This window comes from Pinus tabuliformis, chromosome J (genome assembly GCF_031772625.1).
Source record: "Pinus tabuliformis cultivar Carrire ecotype Pingquan chromosome J, CPIR1, whole genome shotgun sequence".
In the NCBI taxonomy this organism is placed as follows: Eukaryota; Viridiplantae; Streptophyta; class Pinopsida; order Pinales; family Pinaceae; genus Pinus; species Pinus tabuliformis.
This window is the reverse complement of record NC_142295.1, coordinates 647,732,670-647,757,150: the sequence shown is the minus strand read 5'-3', so window position 1 is coordinate 647,757,150 and position 24,481 is coordinate 647,732,670. Positions and strand designations below refer to the sequence as shown.

At 38.1% G+C, this 24,481-nt stretch overlaps 1 long non-coding RNA gene across 1 annotated transcript in view; it reads right to left on the bottom strand.

The window, feature by feature from the left end:
* The window catches only part of LOC149228581 (uncharacterized), a 58,435-nt gene extending 43,517 nt beyond the window's left edge, over window positions 1–14,918 (bottom strand). Inside the window, exon 1 of the long non-coding RNA XR_016247217.1 lies at window positions 14,578–14,918. This is a non-coding gene — a long non-coding RNA (uncharacterized LOC149228581). The remainder of the gene's footprint in view (window positions 1–14,577) is intronic.
* Between the last annotated feature and the right edge of the window lie 9,563 nt (window positions 14,919–24,481).

The following is a 24,481-nucleotide window of genomic DNA, read 5'->3' as shown; positions in this document are numbered from 1 at the left end:
TGTAATATTTACTCCCCCTTCCAGGTGGCGTCCTCCTCAGGCAAATCCTTCCACCACACCAAAAATTGCTAACCACTCTACTCCGAAATTTCCTCTCCCATATCTCCAAGATGGTCTCAGGTATCAAAATCAGGTGCCCCTCATCATCCATAAGTAGCCACTGGCAACTCTGTTGCTGTCGTGACCTATTGTCCCAAAGCCTTTTTCAGACAAGAGACATGGAATATGTTATGTACCTTGCTCCCAGGTGGAAGCTCCAGCTCATTTGCTACCTCCCCAACTCGTCTGTGTTGAGAAATCTGGGGGCAGCCGCTGTAGGTGATTTCTCTTATAATGATAATTGCTTTTGATGTATTTTTACTTTTAATACTTAGCTTCTTCTTTTCATTTGTTTCTTGTTGGAGTTTTTCTTCAACAAACAGCTACCAAACCATAAAGAACAATAAGACAAAGGACACAAGATATAGGTGATCAGCCAGAGCCAAAACCTCTCCAAACTGAGAGGAAAACCTGTGCAAATTCTTCTTCTTATAGAATCTTCAATTGATGAATTCTAAGACCTAGACCCTTCACCAGATGACCCCTCCAAGACCAAGTCACAATTCTTCTTGAATCCTATCAAAGTCAATTCAAGTCTCTTTGCTTCAAATCTGTCTTTTCATCAAAAACTCGAACCTGCACCTTGACTGTGATTTTTAGCTCTTTCCTACAGTAACCCTAGTTTGCATGTGAGGCAAAATCATTGTGAAGATAGCTCCTTCGCTTGGGCAGCAATTCCTTCTCTAATGACTTGGCTTGTATTCCCAAACTTCGTTGACCCTTGATACTCCTTGATCTGACTGTAATTTCACCTTTAGCAACTGAAAGTGTGCCCTAGTTACAGTCTGCACGTGTGAGAGAGATGACCCAAAATAGACCTAAACACATCTGTTTTCTTCCTTCTTATGTTTCTCCTTTCTTCGCTAGGGTATGAGGCTCCTTCTTGTCTCTTGATCGAACTTTTTTAGTACTTGAGTGAGTCTTCTTGAGACAGGTCGAATCCTCCTTTATATAGGCATTGTTGTGTTCCAAAATAAGCCGACTTCATTAGCAGGCTGATTTGAAGAAGCATATAGGCCGACTTGACTTGTAGCTTGTATACTTGGTCTTGGAGGGGTTTCCCTGACAATCTATAGAATATAATTTCTTTTGTAATATATAACATGTCCAAGAAGGGTCTCTTATACATGACAAAGACTCATTTGACCTGTAGACCACATGACAAGCCCTAGAAGCTCTCAATGGGAGCTTTACCTACAAAAATAAAACTCCCTCAGCATGAAACCCATGCCTCAAGCATAACAAAATAATTTTATTTTTCTTCTTTACATCAATTACATAAAATCATGATTACATATGCCATTATGAATACTGAACCTAGTTACATATTTCAACACTCCCTCTTAACTAGGGAGGGTATTCATAATCCATACAAGGTACTTGGACATTCTCAATCTGAAGAATTCTCAAGAAGAGTCAGATTGGTAACCCATATGTATAGCATCATATCATCTAGGATTGTCACATAGCAAGGCCTTCACTAACAGCTCTATCTCTCCACAAGATCAAAGCACAATGTTGGCGAGACCAATGATTTATAGACACCTTCATCATTATCTCTCAAGGAGCATACCCCACCCAGGTGTTCACAAGGTATGTCCTCCCAGGACTATTCTTATCTTGGATTCCCAGTCCTCAAAGAATATCGGCCCTTTACGACTACTCTTATCTTGGATGCCCTACCACAACCTCAAAGAGTATCAGATGCCAGATGCTTACCCATCCTCCATTCTTTCTTCCCAAGTGAAGACAAGAATGATGTGCCTCTCTCTCCCTCTCAAGTAGGGAGGATATACCCATTCCTATGAAGGAATGTACCCATTCCTATAAAAGGAATGTACCCAAGCTCCCTCTTAACCAGGGACTTGTCCAAGCTCCCTCTTAGCTTAGGGACTTGCTTCCAAGTTTCTTCTTAATTAGAAACTTGCTTCCAAGCTCCCTCTTAACTAGGGCCCTGTTTCCTGCAGCAACTCTTTCTTCCATGGGACCTTCAGTTGCTTGTAGTTAATATTATGGAGCCTTCATCTTTGGGACTTCTTTGTAGGGCATCAGCCATCCATCACTTTCCTTCTCGAATCAGGGCAGTCATGTCATCCTTCCTTTCATCGGAGAGTGATCCATTAGACCATATCTGGATTTTCCTTATACAGCTACCTTTTCCATTTCATGTCTCCTTCAGGATCTTCCATCCCACTACAAGAGTACCAGTTGTAGATGACAACCACACCTTTATTTCGGTAGCCCTGTATTAGCCCATCCAGATATTGTTCAAAAATCAGAAATGAACATCAAATCAAAAATTACTTTTTGTGATGGCCCTTCATCATGACATCCTACATTCATATTGACACATCTCCAAGATATTCAATTGTCAAGGGTCTTCTTTCTTTTCAAACTTTCCCAAAGTCTTCATATCTTTCCCATGGAGATATCATGACCAATTCTCCTATTTATCAGATGACAATCTCCTAGTGATCATAGTTGCATCTTTCATGATCTCTTCTTTCTTTTCTTCACATATTGTTTCTCAAGAACTTCAAACCATAGTTCCTCCATCTTTGTCAACCACCTCATATGAGGACATATTATGTTGATTTCATCTAGTCAATATGTGAATCATGCCTTTATGCATTTCCAGAAGAGAACCCTTTCCTTTGATCATACTCATGAGGTAGAGTATCTATCCATGCTATCTGTAACTATATAATGACATGACCTAACTTATCAAACATATGAATATATACCTCTTTTTCCTTCTCTTGGTCATCTAGACTTCTAGAAGGTTTCATTCCTTGATTGAGAGAATTTCAACCATCTCGACGTGCTGCATTCCTTAGTCATCATACCATCATTCTTCCAAATCGTGAATCCCATCCAAGGTGGTATTCTTAGCGAGACACTTGCTTCTTCCAAGGGATGAAGCTTCTATTGAAGATTCCTATGAAGGACCTTGAGCATCCTTATCCTGCAAATGCTCCTTTCTAATGATGTATGATGAGATCTATACAAGATGACTTCCTTCTTCCATAAGTGCTACTTATGCTTCTAACAAGGTTACCAAAAGCTACTTTTCCCTATTATGATTGCTACAAATATTTAGACTTTTACTTCAGTTGTGACATGAGCTCTTGCTTTAATTGTATGCTTACTATGATACCTTCTTACTAAGATACATCTTAGCATTCTTCAACCATGGCAGAGATCTTTCATCTTTCATTTTTTCTTGCTATCTACATCATGAATAGTGTCTAAGGGTCTGTTTAGTTCCCTTCTTCCATAATGCTTCTCAAAGGATCATCCCATCCATCTTTTACTTCTTGTACCTGCAATACTAATTAACAAGTACCACAAGCAAAATATGTTACCAAAACATGATGTCAAGTTATCCTTCTAGGGTTTATATGCAACCAAGAGGTAATCCTAGGGTTTCTTCAAACCCTAAATCATATTACATTACACTAGGGTTTCTCCCATGCCCTAGAATCCTAACAAACCCTAGAAGTCAAATCATAGGGAACAAGTACTTTAAGATTCGGGTTTCTAAATACTAGGGTTTCTTATGAGCCATCAACACAAACCCTAGAGTCATAACTTCAACCCTATAACATTTTATGATGGACCCTTAACAATAACAAAAATATCACACATACCTCATGGATACCTCCCTGAGATGCCATGCTTTCTTCACAAAGGTATTTATGTTGTACTTTTTGATATCTCTCAAAATTTCTTTTACTGCTCTCTTGATGTGACCTGCTTCTTCAAGAGTTTCTTTAAGACATGGAATTATTGTAGCTCCTTTTTGCTACCTTGATGGCTACAAGTCTTTAGAACTTCATAACGGGAGTCCTTTGGTTGCACTTATTCTTGAATTGACTGCTTTACTAAAAATATATTAATATCAATGATTATCAGTTCTTTTGAACGAGTGATCATGCTACAAGTATGAGTGTATGATTGGTGCTTGAACTTCTTAGTGCCACATAGATTTGTTTCTCCATAGATTTGGGATATGCAATTAGTGATATGAGTACAACTCATTTTTAATGATCTTCTTGAGGAGTTCGATGATGCCCAGAAATTCGGTTGTTGCTTCTTGAGGGGATGAAAACAGTCATTTTCTTTAAGGCTCGGATGTTTGCTTCTCTTGCCAAAGGGCTTGAATTGCTTTAATTATTTAAATTAGGCCTTCCACTTCTTGAGACAGTGATATAGTTCACTGTAATTTCTTCACTGTTTTGAGGTCAGAACTTGAGACTTCAGAACTTCATCAAAACCTTGAACCCTGTATGATGATGTCAATGATTTTCTTCTTGCTTCTGTTTTGACGAGTAGACTTCAAGATGCTTTGATTTGCAGATTTCTTTTATTTGAGCAGAGGTAGGGTCTTTTGAGGTCATTTCTAGAGACTTCCTTCAAGATGATGATGTAATCCTTGTCTTTTGGAGATGAGAGGATCTTCTTGATGATTGATGCCCTTGATGATCTTATAGTAGTTCGAATTTCGAGTGTCCCTTATTAAATTGCCCTTTCTTGACTTGACACCTTAGCTCTGATACCATGTTGAGAAATATAGGGGCAGCCACTGTAGGTGATTTCTCTTATAATGATAACTGCTTCTGATGTATTTTTACTTTTAATACTTAGCTTCTTCTTTTCATTTGTTTCTTATTAGAGTTTTTCTTCATCAAACAGCTACCAAACCATAAAGAACAATAAGACAAAGGACAAAAGATATAGGTGATTAGCCAGAGCCAAAACCTGTCCAAACTGAGAGGAAAACCCACACAAATTATTCTTATAGAATCTTCAATTGATGAATTCCAAGACCCAGACCCTTGACCAAATTACTCCTCCAAGACCAAGTCACAATTCTTCTTGACTTTTAGCAAAGTCAATCCGAGTCTCTTTGCTTCAAATATGTCTTTTCATCAAAAACTCGGACATGCACCTTGACTGTGATTTTCGTCTCTTTCCTGCAGTAACCATAGTTTGCATGTGAGGCAGAATCATGGTGAAGACAACTCCTCTTCTCCTTCGCTTGGGCAACAGATCCTTCTCTAATGACTTGGCTTGTATTCCCAAACTTCGTTGACCCTTGATACCCCTTCCTGATTTGGCTGCAATTTCATCCTTTTGCAGCTGAAAGTGTGCCCTAGTTACAGTCCGCACGTGTGAGAGATGTGAAAATTCCAAACCGGAATCCTATTGCAGCAACAGGAAATCATTCTCCTAATTGTTAATTTAATTTAACAATTTATTTATTGTTTGCTACAGCAAATACTGAATAAATCACACTGCAATCTACACAAATAAAACTGCGAAAGAATAAACTATTAATCTAGGTTGTCATTGATCTCAATAGTTGATGTCAATCATTGATGTCATTGGTCGAGATGGCAAATATTCTTGAAGATGTCAGAGGATGATTACAACTCTTGTTTCAGATGTCAAGACACAAATGAAGTGTCAATCATGTATCTTGATGATCATAACCATATCACTGATCTTGAGATAACACTACATGTTTACATGTCCCACCTCCGATAGTTTGATGATGACATGACAAATCTCCAATGATGTTAAGCTTGATGTCCTTATGATGAAGACTACATAATGATGTTGCATTTGATTGATGAAATATCTCTGCACTAGTGACCCTATGTTGAAGAAGGCAAGGACATGATGATGGTGATCCTAGGTTAAAGAAGGCTAGGACATGATTATGAAGACAATCAATGAAGAAATCAAACCATGAAGAAGCCCTACACTCAAAGGCATTCTGCCCTACCTCCATTTCTGCACTCATAAATAATCGGTCACATTAAAAAATATTTTTTGCTACCTTAGAGGCAAAATTCCTTAATGACACCTACACCATCTTGAAGAGCATAATTTTAGCTTACCAATGAGCTATTACTTGGCCTGAAACTCCAAATAGTTTGGGAGATATTAATTTTTTTAAGTTAGGAATCTTAATCTGGTCCTTGAGCCAACCTGTGCTAGCCCTGTCATGTCGGCCTCCCTCCATAAGACACGTCCATTCATCTTAAACATCAAACCAGTATTAATGAGTTCGGACACCTCATTTTAGCATCTATTTTCAGTGAAGATTTCAGGGACAAGGCAGAGAAACAAGACAGAAGGCCGAGGAGGACAGTTAAGGATATTTTTGGGCATACTTCAGTGTTGGATATCTTTCAAGCTGTGGAATTGTGGATCTATGAAGAACTCGGATCTGCTGCGAAGACCAGAATAAATAGGAGGCTTGGATTAGAAGAACAGGCCTATAGGCGCTCAGACTTAGCCTCAACAACTCAGATCTATGGAAAGATTATAGCTCAGTTGTGTAGATTTGTGGAGTTTTGGAGGGTCGGATCACCCACTGTAATAACTCAGTTCTGCACTCTAGACAGCTGCCTGTGGAAGACCAAAGTCACAGTCTTGTGACAATCATCTAAACTTCGGTCCAAAGACTTGTTTAGGAGCTCGGTTGATCTACACTTCACCTGTAGCTTAACTCTATGGAGGGCTCAGAATAGAAGAGACTCGGACTTGTGGAAAAGCTGCAAGTTTAAGGGCAGTCACATTAGTTTGCAGCCCGGTAATAGATATCTCAAACAAGTGTGGAAGCTACCTAGTGCAGTAAGCTCAGATAGCCACCTTTGAGATAGCTCTGATCTGTGGAGTTATAATTGCTCAGTTTATTGACTTGTGATCCGAAGTACAACAACCTGTGGAAGTAGTGCTCAAAGGAAAGTGTGGTCAATCACCATTATATAACAGTGATACATGTGATAGATAAAAAGACTCTGCCTCCAAGATTGGAAGTACATATTTGACATTGGTTTGTAAGAGCTTGTTTTTGGAAACATCTCTTGACAGTCTTTTGTATATATTGAAGTGGATTTGGAGCTGCTTTGAGAATACTCTTGAAGACAACCTTGGAGTGGTCTCATTCAAAAGCCTTTTGTATTGACTTAAGGATTTGTGGAGCAGTCTTTGGAGCATCATTGAAGTAATACCTTGGACAGCAGATAGTTGACATACCTTGGAGCAGTAAAGTATTTGGACAGTGGAGTACTAGGAGTCTTAGAGCAGTGAAGTATTTGGATAGTAAAGTGTTAAGAGCCTTGGGCAGTGAAATTTGGAACTCTTGGAGAGTTCTTGGGGCAGTATATTAAAGACACTTTGAAGAATTCTTGAAGACATTTGGAAGACTCGTAGAAGTTGTTCCTGAAGGCACCCTTGGAGATGATGATACATTGAAGCCGTCATGAGGTGACCTTGAAGAAGTTTTGTTTGCGTAACATGAAGAGCAATGGTAACACCTTCATGTGAAGAACAAGATTGTCATCGATGACACGACGTGGAGACTAAGTGAAGGCATTGCTGAAGATTGATAGGGCTCGGTGAATAAGACTTTGGGATTCGTGAAGTACAACCAAACATATCTTGACAAAGCGAAGCTATAGGATTGGTGTCCTTGGAGTTTGTGCTCCTAAACTCAAGGTTGGTGCGTTGGATAAAATAGGGTTGAAGCCCTAGAGGTCGGAGCCTCACTAAAGTCCAAGTAGGTGTTTAGCACATCCCAAGTTGGAGCCTGGGTGTCTTCATCTAGGTTTGGAGACCTACCTATATTGTACTTGATTCATTGTAAAGATTATATTAATAAAAGCATTTATTTCTATTGTTAATTTTGTGTTCTAAATATAAGTGATCTAACTAGTAAAAGTAACAATTGAAAAGGAACACTGATTCACCCCCCCCCCAGTGTTTCCAACAATTGGTATCAGAGCCAGTTCCTTCACTCAACGCCTAACAGCTTGAAGGTTGATCATTAGAACACAAATGGTGAAGCCAAGAAAGAAAGTCTCCAATCCTCCTAAAGATGTGTCTCCCTCAACCACCAAAATTGAAATCAATCAATTTGTGAAGGCTCCATTGTTCAATGGAAACTTTGATATATGGGAGGCAAGAATGAGGAATTTCTTAAAGACTCAAGCAATTGAAGTCTGAAAATTGGTGATTATTAATAGCATGATGGATGGAGAATCCAAGGAACATAATATAATAGCAATGAAAGCAATCTTGAATGGGCTACCAGATCCTATGAAGGCCAATTTTGAAAAATGTTCGTCAGCAAAAGGCATATGGGATAAACTTCATGATCTTCACTCAAGAGGAGCATTGACAATGATCTCTAGTCAAGAAAATGATGGAAAGCAAGAAGGAAATCCAAAACCCATCAAGGAAGCTGAAGATAAGAGGGATAACATCAAGGCTAAAGAAGATCTAGAAGATGAAGAGAATGAAGAAGATTTTGAAGAAAATCTCCTCACTAAACTTATGGCTACCATAGAAGAGATTAACAATTTGAAAAACGAAAATGAGGAACTTAAGAAGAAAGCGCAAGTTGGTGACCAGGGCAAGACAAGGAAGGAAGTTGACCTTGTCAAGTTTCAAGTACAAGAAAGAGATGAGGCGCTGGCCAAGATTAAGGAAGAATTTCATCAAAACAAGAGAAAGCATCATGAAGAAGTCATATCCATGACAAACAATTAGATAAGGCAAAGAAACGGGAAGATACCTTGTCAAGCCACCTTGAACAAAGGCACAAAATCTTGAACAAACTTGAAGCACAAATTGGTCAATCAAAGGAAGAGGTCTCCTCCCTTAATCTCAACTAGAAGAAGCAAGGAAACAAGCACAAGGAGCTGAGAAGGTGATAGAAGCTTTGACATTCATAGAAGGATAAGTTGATGAAGCAGAAACAGAGAGAAACACCATGATATGCCAGCTAGAAGAAAAAGATGATGAAATCACCAAGTTAAAATCAGAAATCACTTCTCTTAAGGCCCAATCATGTGAAGCAACCAAGATGAAGGAAGAAATGGAGATCATTCTATCAAAGAAAGATGAAGAATGCAAGGAAATGAAGGAAGAAATTGTCTTTCTTAAAAAGGAAGTTGACTTGCTGAATAAGAACTTGAAAAGTTCTCAAACCCTAGATGGCATCCTAAGTCATCAAAGGTCTCCCCTCGATAAATCATGTCTTGGCTATGCAAGTGAATCCTCAAGCAAGAATGAGGCAAACCCTAATGCTTCAAACAACAAGGATGTAAGGAAGCGTAGAAGAAATGTTGATGCTCCCAGTTCCAGCAAAGGCAAGGAGAAGAGTCAAGACAACTATGGAAGAAACCCTCCTCCAAGAAGAAATGCAGATGGTGTCAAGGATGCAAGAAGCAATGGTTATCATCAAAGGATCTCAAGGCAAAAAGACTTCAGAAGTACATCAAGGAACCTTCTTCTCGCAGGTATCAAAGTATATTTCTTGGTTATTGTTATTCTTGTACAAACTTTGGGCACATGGCAAAAGGTTGTAGGGCATATCCCCATCAATCTTCGAGAAGCAATTTTGCAAGAAGTCATGAATTCTTATTCATGAACAACATAGAGTGCTTCAAGTGTCATAACATTGGACCTATGGAACATGATTGTAACTTGACTTAGGCCCCTACACAAGCTAGAATCGTGCCAGAGAAGAAAGTTACACAAGTATGGAGAAGGAAGCAAATAGAATCCAAAAGTCTCTTGAACACTAGCCAATAACACATGTTGTTGACTTGATAAAGTCATCCTTGATATTCCAAGTATTTGATGGAGAGACTCTACGAAAAGGAAGACCATGCATACATTTAGGGGGAGCTTATGATGATTAAGCATTCTTGCAGAAGCCATCCTTGAATGAGCCTTATGAAATCCTTGATGAGTTATATTGGCAATCATTCTTTGATAGATCATTTCTCAGGAGCAACTCCATTGAAGAGTATGATTCCTTACTCATCCAATGGACTAATGTTGATGATCTCTTCCATTTTATCACAAAGCAAGCAATCTTTCTTGAGCTAAAGGAGTTTATAAAGGCAGGGGGAGTTGGTTCATCACATCAAGAAATTCAAACACATCTATCATGGACCACATTGCTAGAAAGAAGAGCACCATGACAGGGGGAGTAACATACCTATGAAGAACTACTATTCGTGAAGAAAAGAAGCAGCTTGACAGGGGGAGTACTTGGGCACCCCGTTTGGCATTGATGTCAAAGGGGGAGAGAATGTTGAAAGGGCAACAAGATTGCCATCAATGACAAAGGGGGAGATTGTTAATCTAGGTTGTCATTGATGTGAATAGTTGATGTCAATCATTGATGCCAGTGGTTGGGATGGCAAATATTCTTGAAGTTGCCAAAGGATGATTACAACTCTTGTTTAAGATGTCAAGACACAAATGAAGTGTCAATCATGTATCTTGATGATCATAATGGAAGACTACCATATCACTGATCTTGATGATAACACTACATGATGACATGTCCCACCTCCGATAATTTGGTGATGACATGACAAATCTCCAATGATGTGAAGCTTGATGTCTTTATGATGAAGACTACATAATGATGTTGCATTTGATTAAGGAAATATCTCTGCACTAGTGACCCTATGTTGAAGAAGGCAAGGACATGATGATGGTGATCCTATGTTGAAGAAGGCTAGGAGTCTAGGACATGATTATGAAGACAATCAATGAAGAAATCAAACCATGAAGAAGCCCTACACTCAAAGGCATTATGCCCTGCCTCCATTTCTGCACTCATAAATAATTTGTCACATTAAAAAATATTTTTTGCTACCTTAGAGGCAAAATTCCTTAATGACACCTACACCATCTTGAAGAGCATAATTTTAGCTTTCCAATTAGCTATTACTTGGCCCAAACTCCAAATAGTTTAGGAGATATTAATTTTTTAAGTTAGGAATATTAATTTGGTCCTTGTGCCGACCTGTGCTAGGCCTGTCATGTCGGCCTCCCTCCATAAGATACTTCCATTCATCTTAAACATCAAACCAGTATTAATATGAGTTTGGACACCTCATTTTAGCATCTATTTTCGGTGAAGATTTCAGAGACTAGGCAGAGAAACAAGACAGAAGGCCGAGGAGGACAGTTAGGGATATTTTTGGGCATACTTCAGTGTTAGATACCTTTCAAGCTATGTCACAAGGTTCGTCGAACTTTAACCTTGAGGTTCGAATTTTGGCGAACCTTAAAAAAAAATTGAGGTTCGGCGAACCTCATCGAACCTCATAGCCATTGACCAAGTCCATAGATCAAAAATCATAACTTCCTGTCACAACTCAAGCTTGTAATTTATCCTTGCAGTTTCCATGTCTGTGATAGCATTTTTTATGTTCACTGATGTTGATTTCTTACTATTTTATAGTATAATTCATTTTAAATTAATATATATACGAACCTAATGACGAACCTCATCAAAACATTCGAACTCAAACCGAACCTAATCATTGTCGAACCCAAACTCGAACCCGAGCCATGTGACATTGCTTTCAAGCTGTGGAATTGTGGATCTATGAAGAACTCGGATCTGCTGTGAAGACCAGAATAAATAGGAGACTCGTATTAGAAGAACAAGCCTACAGGGGCTCGGACTTGGCCTCAACAACTCAGATCTATGGAAAGATTATAGAAGTAGAGGGAAGTCGCTCTAGCCTTGGATCATGGTCACACAATTACACATTTGGAGAGTGTGCACTAATAGTCTCTTTTCTCTTGGTCACTATGGAGCACTGAATGAGCGAATTGTCTTGGGGAAGATATTGTGATTAGAATGAATTTTCTCTTGGATGATAAAATTGATTCTATGGTGATTTTGTGTAAGTTTATTGTAAGTATCTTCTTCCATTATGTAATTGATGTAGAATTATGTTTTCACTTAAATTTTCACCATATGGGTTGAATATTTTATGGCTCTAACATCTCCTTTTGCAAGAATATCATCAAGGAATCTTAATACAGCTTCCTTGCGTTTCTATCTCCAATTGATTAAAAGTTGCCAGGGTTTTTGATAAAGAGAAACCTCATTCTAGTCTTTTCTCTCTCATAACTCTTTTCAATTGGTCCTCTTCCATAAACCTCATCTTTGACTCCATTAGCCCCTTAATTGAGAAAGGCACTAGTACACTAGTGTATCAATCAGTGTTGCACGACTCGTACTCGTATAAGACTCGTTTGGCTATTGACTCGACAACCCGTATAAGACTCGGGAATGACCCGTATAAGACATGTATAAGACTCGGCAAAGTACAAATAAAAACAAAAAATAAACAAAAAACAAAACAAAAAACAAAAAATAAATAAATAAAAATAAGTTAAATTAAATTAAAAATTAAAATTAAAGAAAAAAAAAATTAAAAAGGTCAAATTTTGAGGGTCTTCATGGGTCTTATGCAAGTTCAACGCAAGTTTAATGTGGGTAGATGAGTTTAATGTGGGTCTTCATGGGTACGGGTAAGAACCGTGGGTTCTATGCGAGTGACCCATCTCGCTATAAGACCCGTATTATAAGGGTCGTGATTCATGGGTATCAATCATCTTAAAATAAAATGTAAAGCCCTAAATTTTATTTTTATGTTTTCTAGGATAAATTAGGGTTAGGTTATGCCAAAATATACATTTAATAGCATAAAATACTTTGGACCTTATTGTCCTAGGGCTAGGCTTTGCATATATTAGATTGGAAAAGCATAAATATCATTTTTCATGCATTTTCCAGCCATAAATTGCTGCTGACGTCTAGGGTTTTCTCATTGTTCTAGGCATTTTCAGCCACTGAAATTTGTTGCAGTCTATTTCCTTGTTTATCCATTAAATAGCCTTGGTTTATTACTTGCTCATTATCAATTTTAGGCTATTTTTGTTATTGTTGATGTAAAATGGCATATTGTAAATTGTGCTGCTATAAACCGTGATTTATAAAAGCAATTGGTAATTTAAAGGTAACATGTGTCTGAGAACTTATTTGAGTCTCTCAGAACTATTTGAGCCCTCTAGACTAAGCCATAGGGTCCTGAACTCATTACCTTGGAATCACATCTCATTCCACCTGGGGAATTACTTATTGAACATTATTCTTAGGTGATTTTAGTAGAACCTTTAGAGAGTACTTAGCCTAGGGGTACTTGGGTTATCTAATCTCTAAGATCTGCTAGGGAAGCCTTCTTTGTGGGGATAATATCCAACCACAGAACAGAAGATGAACAGTTGCTAAGGTGACAGTGGTGATTGATCACATTGTTGTCATTAACCTGAAGTACTTAGTGGAGCTTTGCACTAAGGTGCTAGATTCTACGATAACAGTGCACATACCTTCTTGGGAAAGTTACTTTATCTGATCTAAATGAAAATAATAAAGAATTGCAATACAAGTCTCTTTTCCAGTTTTTATTGTTTTCCCATTGGCTGACAAATTTTCCAGATTTCTGTTTGAAAATTCAGTTTTCCAGTCCTGAAAATTCATGTCTTAATTTTAAGCCATCGGTTCTCCAATTTTCAGCTCAGATTTTAGTTACAGCGTTTATTTTCATTTATAGCAGCATTTTTTCATTCTGTATAATGCCAGTTTTAATGTTAGGTTCAGGGCATTCTTTTAAGTCCTTGAAACCTTTTCCCACCCCATATGTTCCTCTTCAATAGATCCATACTTTACTTTCTGTATCTTGCTTTTTATAGGAGCCTTATTAGCGTTCCCACATTGTACTGACAGCACTGGAACTAGCAACCCCATTGACCTGTTTTAGAGGTCATTTGTTGAATATTAATAAAAATAATCTTATTTTATGTTATCTAATCTACTCTAAATGAAAGGTGAGTGTTTCTGGCAAAAACGAGCCTCCTTGACTCTTGTAAGTGACTAGCCATCCAATTTCATGTTATACTCACATGATTTCATATTTTTCTAGTCATCTCTTGTGACTTGTCTCTCTTAAGCGAGGAGCCGGATATCCTGGGATTTCGTTCCACGTTGATACTCTTCTCTGTTCGGTCCCAACGTGCTGTGTTCCTAAAATTCCAATTCCAATTCCAAATACCATTTCACATTCAATAGAATAACAAGGGAGCGCTCTAATAACTTTTGGAGTAGAATAAGAACGGAGGGCTCTAATAATTTTTAGAGTAGAATGACAAGGGAGGGCTCTAACAACTTTTTACAATTTGTTGGGGAGTGGAAATTGTTCCATCTTATTATTATTATTGTTATTTATTCATTCTGACGGCCTGGCCTGATCAGATAACGTACGAAAAGAAAATCCTCAAGGCCGATAACTTGTAATTCTGTCTTCTGGAAAATTTTAATAAATAAACCAGACAACTTCTTCGAGATGTAAGTTTGTTGTCTGTTGCGTCGGCAGGGTTTGAACCTTCCTGAGTGAGCAGTAAGACACATCAATTACTTGGCAAATTCGAATTTTGACGGATATCGATTGAAAATTTTCTTTGGATACACACTTTTTCTTTCTATCTCTCTTCACTCGTCCAGAATTTAAAAGAAGGGGTGAAAAAATGAAGCAAGATTTTACCATATTGGTGGTGCAGATAATGAGGTAGTTCTTCACTTACATTCGGAACTTGGTACAAGTGTTTTGAGCATGGCTAATCCCCTGCGGCCCTTTCATTTGTCCTTCGCTGCTGCTGTAATCTTGTTTCTCCTATTCCAGATAATAACATTTAGTTTTAGGATTGGGAGAAAACACCAAGTCCCCCAAAGCACTCGAGGATGAGAACTATCATCCGAGTATTCAAACCCCTTTAGAAACGTTGCTTTATGAGGATGGTCATATGAAGAGAGTTTTTTCAGCCCTCTTACTTCGGCTTCTTATCTTTCAGTTTTTCCTATATTAATTTTACCCAACAAAAACCCATGTTTAATGCCCGCCCTTAATAAGGAGCATGCAAGTGCATATTAGAACAACTTTATTCATAATACGATTAGTCATTTGAATCTGGTCAATTTGCAAGGGACTCTACTTAAAAGTAGGTTGTGCAATTAAAAAAAAGCTATAAAACGTGCAATGAAAAAGCTATAAAACAAAATTATTCATTTTTTAAGATTTAATGAAGAATGTTAAGCATAAATAAAAGAGGGTGGATTTTATTGAATATAGGAAAAAAATGGCTTCTAAATCTTAGGGAATTCAAGATAATGAAAAGTATTGAATATAGAAAAAAATGGCTTCTAAATCTTAGGGAATTCAAGATAATGAAAAGTATTGAATATAGAAAAAAATGGCTTCAAAATCTTAGGGAATTCAAGATAATGAAAAATTTTAAGTAGGGTAGGATTCATTTTGGGAAGAAGTGAAAAATTATTTAAAGATAGAATGAATGAGTATAATGATTGTAAAGTGATTATAACAAATGAATAGTTTACAATCCATTTTCACTACATAAAGTCTTTATTTTATGAAACAATTTCACTTTATCAAAGAGGGTGGAAGAGATAGTCAATATGGCATCACTCCATGACCTACTAAGGAGTATGTTGTATGATAGGAGTTGGTCAAGCATGGTGACTTTAGTAAGCACTTGATTTCCATGTAAAGCAATAAAATGATATATAGCATCTAAGGCAATGGTTTCTAATTTTTTAAACCTTTGACAAAAACTACAAATTTAGATATACAACAGTTCATTTCACTATGTCAGCCTCCTAGCCTTAGCCATTTGTTTCCTTAAACCTATCATCTACTTTTCACCCTAACCCTTTATGCACTGAATTCCTTTATTGGGTGTATAAATTAGCAAACTCCTTAGAGGGTATTTGTCTTAGGAATCCATGAATTATTGAACCTCTAAATCTTGTTGGGGAAGTCTCCCTTGTAGGGTTAACATCTTACCACAAAACAGCAAAGGAGGAGCCACTAAGGTGACAGTGGTGACTACTCTCATTGTTGTCTTAGACTTAGAGTACCTAGTGAGGCTTTGCACTAGGCTACTAGATTTTGTAGTAACAGTACTACTACTAAATCTTTTATAGGCGAAGTAGCTTGTGGGATGGAATAACCCTCCTTCATGACCTAGTTACATTATAATTTTAAGGCACATTCTTTTTTCCCAAGGCAATTCATGTTGTTTGAGGCATTTCACACATTCCAAGGCATGGATCACACCCCCCAAAGTGATTATGAGGTTATTTATGGACAGTTGGACACCTCTTATGTATTTCCGTTGGAAGACCTTTAGAATTGCCATTTGTGGGCTAATTATCACTTGAAAGGAAGACTAATTTGATGGCATGGTAGCCATGGTAGTATTATGACAACAATGGGGTCTTTGATGATGTGGAGAGATCACTTTGATTATGTGGCACTCATTTTGAGCACGTGTGATGATGTGTATTAATATTGTTGACATTTCATGTGGATTCATGAGTTGATTATGAGGGTTGATTTGAACCTACAACACTTATAGTAGCCATTGGGGTAATCAAATGATGTGTCATTCTCTTGGTGTAACTTGGATGATGTGGACTTGCCTTAAAGCATTGACTTGAATATTAAATGAGCTAGAATGAGGATTTATTTCATTATAATTTGATGTCACTTAGCTAGATGGAGTTTTATGACCCAGATTTTGACTTGTAGAAGTATCCTCCATGCTTCATGAAGTGCCTTGACCCAAAGTTTGACCATGGGCCCTCATTTGAGATATTATGTGGAGATATTGGAGCAACATTTGAATCACTTATTCAGCCATTTTGGAGGAAGCCACCCCTTTCACTAAACATCATTAAGTTGGCCGAGGATTTTAGGGTTTATTCAATTGGCTTGAAAATCATTTGCATGATTCATGGGAGTGCCTTTGGTACAAAGTGTTGGCATGGTCCGTCATTTGGGACATGATTTAGAGGTGTTGGCCCATTGTTTTACATATTTTTTTAATTTCTTATCATAGTGTCGCCCCCATTCTTGAACCTTCCTCTAGGCCATTACACTACATGAGGCTTGGACCACAAGTCATGTAACCACCCCATCCCACATTTACCTGATCTTACAAGCTCTCCAAGTAAACATGAGTTGAGAGTTACTATGACGTGACCCAACATCCAAGTTCCAGTTATGGAAGTGGGGTCTACTAATCGGAAACTTATTGAAACCTATTAGGGACATCAGACCACAACCATGGGTGCTTAGACTCTGAGCTGGAACAAACTTGGGTGTCTGACCACAAAACATGGTGCTTAGACTCTGAGTTGGAACTTCTTTTTAACTAAGCTCACAACCCAACCGCATGCATAAGCCATTGTGAGTGTGGCTGGAAAGCTCCAGTTTCACGCATAGACCTCCCTCCATATGGTTGCAGCCGAAATTTCCTAATTCCATGCATGCGGCCACGAAAACAATGCCACATTTTCAGGGCTAGCCTACAGGCCACTACCCAGAACAGCCCAAAACTTTCCAGAATCAAGTTTAAGGTGATGACAAGTCTATATGATAAGTACTAAGGCTAGATCTTGCTCAAAAGTTGCCAAACACATGAGAACATTTCATCAAACACATGGTAAACATAGTAACTATAGGTCATGAATGCATATATGTTCAATGTCTCCTTAACTTCATCAAGGAATCATCAAGAAGGCTCAATGCCCTCTCAAACTAGCTGCAACAACACTAGTTAGCCCATGCATTCACATAACCATTCAATAGCTTATCAAATCATGAACAAGATCCATAACAAGAGCACATCATTTAACCATGCCTATAACCAACATATAACCAGAATGAATCCATGACAAATCAGTCATAAAATCAACACAATAACTAGTACATGTGCTCATTGATCACAATAAGGAAATAATTCATATTAACTCATGCAAATTCCAACCAAGTGTTAGTTTTTGTAGCATTAGAGGTGTTCTAGTCTCGAAACTTTGTGGACAGGCTAAAACACAAGAGTTCTCCATAACTCAAACATCATTTCTGGAAATTCCACCTAGAAGTGTCTCAATTATATTATTAGCCTATTTTAAATATTTCCTAAGTCTAAACTTAGGAAAAGTGGCCAATTAATCAGCACTGATTTAGAAAGGTGAGAATCATCTAGAAATTCACACGGATCAACTAGGTAATAATCTCAGCCATCGAATAAGATTTAATCTTGGTCGTTGGAGTCTCAACAAAAGATTATAAGAAGAAGTCGATGGGTAGATGGAGAACACACACTTGAGATCGATTTCCTTGGAGAGTTCGATTTTCCAGAGAGCAGCAGCAGTTGCCAGAAGAGTTCGAGCCAAAGAAGGAAGCAGAGACAGAGAGGGGCAGGGACAGTGAAGCCAGAGGAAGATTTTCCAGATCCGGTGAGTACTTTGCAGAGAAGCTGAGATTTTCTTTAGGAGGTTGCACAGAGGCAGTGTAGAAGCCTCAAAAGGTCAGTTCAATTTTGCTCGAGGAGAATACATTTTCAGTTCTATAATTTGGGATTAGTTTCTAGAGGGAAGGAGAAGCGTTTTCCCAGTTAGCAATAGGCAAGATGGATATATTGGCAGTTGATTCAAGAAACATGTATGGCAAGAAACACCAAAATGACGCAGAGCCTACGCAGGCCCAGTTGAACGACTATCTTTTTAGAGGTTAGACAGTGTCAGGATTGCTCAGAGTGAGGGTAATTTCCCTTAGATAATTTTTTCCAATACTTTATTTGCATGATTGTCAATTTCTAGCATCTAGATTGTACTCAGATTATTTCACTGTTGGATAATAATAAAACCCCTTAGTTGTTGCACCAATTTTCCCAAGTTGGGTTTTTCCAGGGACATTTGTCCAAAAATAATTGTGTCAATTTTTATGTGTGTGTGTTAGAATATTTCTCAGTTTCCAGCGCTATTATTTTTTGCAGTATTTTTTTGTGAAGATTGCAGTGTGTTTATTTCATTGTTGTTGTAGAGATAAACTGTTGCTTTAATCAATAGTTAGAAGAAATAATATCAGTTGTTGCAATAGAATTTTAGTTTTGAAATTTTCACATGGTATCAGAGCGGGATCAATGAGATGGGGAAGCTCAAAAGCGGAGGCAGAAATTCATTTTTAAGAGGGAGTAGCGGGACAAATTTCTGGAGGTTGCGTAGAGCCTAAGCCAACCGTGCGAATTACTTGAGCAAGTTCAATTTTTCAGTGCAAGTGGGCAAAAAAATGGACTTGCTAGAAAAGGTGATTCCAGCAGGCAGAGGGGGCAACAGTAGCTCAGATTTTCATTGATCAAATTCCTTTGTTTGGGTGCAGAAGGGTTTTGCAACAGTTTGCAATAGTAGAATCAGCGTCGGGTGGAAGAGAAGGAGCACACATAGAGGGAAATTTCTCTCAAGGGGTTTCAAGTTTTAGAAATACGTTTTTCCTATTGCAGATTGGCAGGAGCTATGAGCAAAGTTTCTCACTCAAGAAGGGAGTGTGAGTAGCAGGTTCAACAGTCAAGTAGAGGGACATAGGGATATTTTCAACCAAATTTAGAGATGGGCACAACTAGGCTTAGAGGTCAAGATAGATTGGAGGGAGCCTCCAACTTTGTCATCTGGAAGGCAAGGATGATCTTCATGATGGATGAATGTGACCTAAAACCTATATGGACAATGTGGTAGCAGTACCCCAAGATGTGGATCAGCTCAAGGAATATATGAAGGAGATGGCAAAGGTGAAGAGATTGATCCTCGATGGAGTCTGGGACGATGTAGTCTCACATGTGGAAAAAAAAAAAGAACAACCAAGGAAATGTGGGATTCTCTCGTTCAGTTGTATCAGAACACTTCCAGGAAGTGGAAGATGTTCCTACAGGAGAAGCTCAGGAGCATCAGGATGATGAAGGGTGAAGGCATATATTCCTTCCTCACCAGGATTCAGGAGGTCTGAGATCATCTTGAAGTTGTTGGGGAGGCACCTCAACCATCAAAGCTTGTATAGTTGTCATTGAACAATGGCTCAGAGGAATAGTGAGTGTTTTTCCAAAGTATATTGGGCAGAGACACATTGACTATATGTGATAGGATGTGGTTTGACTTACAACAAGAGGAGTTGATGTGTGCTTTGTTAAAGAGTACCATTAGCGAGAGCAGCAGCAAGGGCATGAACGTTGAAGAGGAGAATGTGTTAGGTCCCTATAATACTAGTGATTCCCCCATTACTATTGTCATTGTAGCCTTATTGTTATTGTTGTGTCCCTATTGTCCCCATATTGTTATTATTGTGCCCCATAGAAGCCCACTATTGTTATTGTTGTGCCCTTATATTATTATTGTTACGTCGGCTTTGATTATATTATGAGCCCTTAGACTCTTGTATATAGAAAGGAGATTTTGTCATTTGTATCATCCAAGAATTGTTCATTTGTGTAATGTAAAGGGGGTTGTCCCCTCCAAGAGGCTGATTTTGAAGGCTTCGATCTATCTTTTCTTCTATTTTGTGAGCTCGTTACATAACATTTGGTATCAGAGGTTTGGATTCTAAGGTTTTGCTGCTCCAAACAAACCATCGTGGAATTTTCGCTATAATTTTTTTTTTGCGACGTTGCAGAAGCTAAACAAAAAACCCATTTGAGTCGAAATCTCTTTGAACCTCGAGTCTAAATTTCAAATCTTGTCTCGCTATATTTTCGGATATATGATCCAAGGAAGTTAGGATTTGTGCAGGATCCTGAATTATATCTCAAACAGGTGACCTCGGGAAAATCATCATAACTTTCTTTCTGAGCATCAGATTGAAATTTCGTAAGAAGTTACAGAAAGAGGGCATCCTGTAGTTTTCTGTGTATCGGTTTTAGGTCCTAAGGTCAAAAAAGTGACACGTGGCACTTTGTACAAGTTCACTCTACTAAACAAGTCTATAATCAGGTCATCATGGGAGATTTGGCATAACTCTTCCTTAGAGAATCCAATCTTGATCAAACTTGCGGGGTTGGAAAGAGGACTCGTACAGCTACCACAGGAAGAAATTTCAGACCTTGGAGACCCAAAATTACTAAGATACAACAAATTCAATATCGATCTCCTACAAAGTGAAAAAAAAGTGTGTAGTTTTTTTTCTTTTTTTTTTGCATAATTTTGGTTTGAAAATTAGTTTGAAGGAATTCAAAGGGCATAGTGAATCATTATTATCATTAATTGATGTCCCTAGTAAAGAAAATGGAAACACCTAGTAAGCAACCTGAAAACTCTAGCATGACTCATGAAGAAGGGGAAGTAATGCAACATGATATATCAAAATGACAAGACCAAGTGCAACAAAATTCACTCTCACAAAAAGTAACAAAAGCTAAGATGGATAGTTTAAAGAAAGGCGTGGGAGCTAAGATGAATGGTATAGAAGGAAAACTTAAAGGCAACATGGAAGATTCGAAAAATTTGCTACAAGAAATGCTTAGTAATGGTGAAAGGGTAGTAAAGGAAACTCATGAGGAGAACAAAAGAAATGTTAATCATGATTTCATAGACTCTAACGGTGGATTGAATACTCACCATGTTCCAAAGATCGATATGAGGAAGTTTGATGGCAAGGATCCCGTAACATGGATACTATAGATGGAGCAATATTTCGATCTCCATAATGTGCAAAACACACAAAAGGTACGCATTGCAACTTTATATTTGGAACTAAATCAGTTTGTATGGTATCGATGGCTTTGCTCTCGTAAACAAATTGTCACTTGGGCAATCTTTACGGAAGAAATGATAGCACATTATGAGGATACAAAAAGCAACACTTTTTTTAGCCAATTGATAAATCTCAAACAAAAGGGTTCAATGATGGAACACATTGAGGACTTCCAAAAATTGAATACAAGGGTAAAAGATATTCCAGAGGAGCATAGGATTGATGTGTTCATAGGACTTTAAAGGATAACATCCAACATGAGGTTCGACTTTGGGAACCTGATTCATTGGAGAAGGCATTCAGGTTGGCAAGAAAAATAGAAAGCAAAATTATGGCCACAAGGAAGCCTACCACTCACATCTATAAAGATGGAAGTGTTGTTGTCCCTAGCCTTCCGCAACCTACAAGGTTGACACCACAACAATTGGAAGAAAAAATAGCAAAAGGACTTTGTTACAGTTGTGATAAAAAATACACTAAAGTTCATAAGTGTGCTGAGAAGAAATTATTTTACATAGAATGTGAAGAGGAGGAAGAAAAGGAACAAGAAACATCAAAAGAAGAGGATATACACTAGGAACAAACCTTAGAGAAAGAAGAAATGAAACCGACCATATCTTGTAATGCATTGGCCAAAATTACCACTCCTCAAACTATCAAGATAGAGGGACATATCAAGAAGAAAAAGGTAATAGTGGTGATTGATTCGGGAAGTACCCATAATTTTATTCATTGTAAGATAACCAAGGAATTGAATTGTTTCCTATATCCAACACCAGAGTGTCAAGTGATGGTTGCAAGTGGAGGAACCATAAATTGCTCTGGAAAGTGCCATAATATCAAGCTATCCATGGGAGAATATGTATTGAATAGCCTAATGCTTTCTATTCCAATGGGTGGTGCTGATGTTGTAATATGAGTCTAATGGCTACAATCCTTGGGTACAATAGCTTTTAATTTTCAAGAACTTTTCATGAAATTTTCTTCGAAAGGAAAGGAAGTTGAATTAAGGGGTATCGTAGGGAAACCAAGAAAGGTAATAAGCTTTAACAAGATGACGAATCTTCTAAAGAAAGAACAACGAGGCATAATTGCACAATTATGTTCGCTAGAGGTTCCCACATCAAAATCATCTATTTTTCCAGATCTCCAAAAAGCTTTGGAGAATCATTCCAAAGTATTTGAGACTCCCAAAGGCCTCCCACCTATTCGTGATCATGATCACGTTATTCATTTTATTCCAGGAAGTGTTACTCCAAACATCAGGCCTTACAGATATCCCTATGCCCAAAAGAGTGAAATTGAACGTATGGTTGCAGAAATGCTAGAGGCTAGTATAATTCAACCTAGTCAAAGTTCTTTCTCTGCTTCAATAGTATTGGTGCACAAGAAGGATGGGTCATGGCACATGTGTCCAAATTATAGGGATCTCAACAAGCTCACTATTAAAGATAAATTTCCCATTCCTATCATTGAAGAAATATTGTATGAATTGCATGGATCAATTTAATTCACCAAGTTGGATCTTCGTTCAAGATATCATCAAATCATAATGAAGACTGAAGACATTCCAAAAACAACATTTAGAACTCATGAGGGTCATTATGAATTTTTGGTCATGCCTTTTGGCCTTACTAATGCACCTTCTACAAATTGGAGCTTCATGCAGCTTCCCGAGTGCACCGCGTTTTCCATGTTTCATGCTTAAAGAAGGTTATAGGTGACAAACTCCCAGTTCAAACAATACTGCCAGAAATTGATGAGGAAGGAAAAATCATATTGGAACCTGAAGTAGTCACAGAAACAATAACTCGATAGCTACGAAATTGATCAATTTCGGAGTATCTCATCAAGTGGAAGAACTTACCCACTAAAGATTCCACATGGGAGGGTGAGAATTTTATACAGAAGCATCGAGAACTACTCAAGCATTGACGACAACACTTTTTTGAATGAGAGGGGCATGTTAGGTCCCTATAATACTAGTGATTCCCCCATTAATATTGTCGTTGTAGCCCTTATTGTTATTGTTGTGTCCCTATTGTCCCCATATTGTTATTATTGTGCCCTTATATTATTATTGTTATGTCGGCTTTGGTTATATTGTGAGCCCTTAGACTCCTATATAGAAAGGAGGTTTTGTCATTTGTATCATCAAAGAATTGTTCATTTGTGTAATGTAAAGGAGGTTTCCCCCTCGAAGAGGTTGATTTTGAAGGCATTAATCTATCTTTTCTTCTATTTTGTGAGCTGGTTACATAACAGAATGTGGCCCTAGGATCAAAGGGTCCCAAGCAGGGACAGGGGGATAAGAAGAAGAAGAAGGACTTATCTAAGTTCAAGTGCTTCAGGTGTGGTAAGCTTGGACAGTACATTACCCAGTGCCCTCTCAGGAAGAAGGACAAGCAGAAGAAGTAGGAACAAGTGGTAGCGTCCGTAGAGATAGATAAGTCATCCTCCAGGTTGGATGAAGATTTTGCAATGATGGCAATTTTACCTTCAGGAGTGAGGTAGGGCGATATGGAGTTATAGCTCTAGAGTTGCAAAGGTTGGGAAGGGTCCATTGAGGTGTCCTCCTCATGGATCATTGCCTTGCTATGGGGGCCCACAATATTCAATAACAGGATGGATCATTGCCAGTGATGCAATCATATTCCTAAGTGATAGTTGCAGACTAGTTGTAGTTAGGTGTTGAGGAGCAGAGAGTAGTGTTGACTACAGAGCAGGTGGCTCAGTGTAGAGTTGGCAGTAGCATAAATCATTCAATGGACAATGCATGGGCTAGTAGCAATCAGATGCAACATGAGTCACATAATGATTCAGTATTTAGGATGCTTCTTAGTTGAAATTGTTGCAGCTGCAGCAACAATAAATGAGAGGAAGTTGGC